At 29.9% G+C, this 1163-nt stretch overlaps 1 non-coding gene across 1 annotated transcript; it reads left to right on the top strand.

Moving 5' to 3' along the window:
• Window positions 1–256: 256 nt before the first annotated feature.
• TRNAK-CUU (transfer RNA lysine (anticodon CUU)) lies at window positions 257–329 on the top strand. Its single transcript has one exon. It is a non-coding gene; the product is annotated as a tRNA-Lys (tRNA).
• The last annotated feature ends 834 nt before the right edge of the window (window positions 330–1163 follow it).

Below are 1163 nucleotides of genomic sequence, written 5' to 3'. Positions count from 1 at the left end.
TTTTATACTCTTCAATCCTCCTGTTAAATCTTGGTTTTCTAATCTCCTTAAAAAATAAAAAATAAAATAAAATAAAAAGAAGAAAAAGAAAAAGAAGCTACTTAGGTGTTGGCACAGGCACCTGGTGAAATTGCAAAACACGATCCCAAATATCCAGGAATACAATTTATACATAGTACTCCAAACCAAACAGGAATGTAGCAACAACCAAAAGAATACCAAAACAAATAAGAAATTCTAGCCTGTTATGTCGTAAGCCCGTCTAGCTCAGTTGGTAGAGCGCAAGGCTCTTAACCTTGTGGTCGTGGGTTCGAGCCCCACGGTGGGCGTTTTTTTGATAATGACAATTGTTACATTTTTTATAATGAGGAAGAGGAAGTACTTTTCTCAGTGTGGTTGTCCGATCCCATTGAACTGCTCTTATAAAATGCTCTAATCCTTTCTTTTCTCTTCTGTTCTCCTCTTTCTTTCCTACTAATTGGTTTTTTAATAACTGGTTTAGAAAGGTTGTTTTTCTTTTTCTTTAAAGATATAGCTAATGAGGAGCCTGCCTGCATTTGATGAGGAGATATTTTTCAAATGAACTCTCCTAAAAACTAGCTTTTGCTGCTTTAGCACAACAATAACAAGACACTTATTGATGGTGACGTATTATTATTAAAAAACTCTCATCAATGCAAGTAAAATTGAAGCCTCTACAATAACTATTAATTTTTTTTTAAATGAATTTTTTTTTAATGTTGCATACTATGTAAGTTCTTGAAAGTTCACATTTTTTAAGTCATCATTGTGATATATGTTTTTAATTCAATTTTCAGATTTATAAACAGTGATAATTAAACTATGTAAATTTAAACTAATTAGAACTTTTTTTTAATAAAGCAACCCAACATTAAATAAATATTGATTAAATAGCATTTGAAATTCTCCAAGCAAAATTTAATTAAATTTCTTACTTTCTTTTATATGAATTTTGTAGTTCAATCTTTTATTTGTTAATACTTGTTAATTAAAAATGTATCATATATAAAATAGTTATCTACTTTTCCCATTTCTCTTTGGAAATTTAAGGTGTTAAGTGCTCGCTCAAATTACAAGCATTAGGCGCAACTACTTACCAAGTTAACTGGCACTTTTTACTCTTTGTCAATAGTAAAACAGGA

This window comes from Quercus suber, unplaced genomic scaffold (assembly GCF_002906115.3).
Source record: "Quercus suber isolate HL8 unplaced genomic scaffold, Cork oak 2.0 scaffold_40, whole genome shotgun sequence".
Taxonomy (NCBI): Eukaryota; Viridiplantae; Streptophyta; class Magnoliopsida; order Fagales; family Fagaceae; genus Quercus; species Quercus suber.
This window is presented reverse-complemented; position numbering and strand designations above follow the sequence as displayed.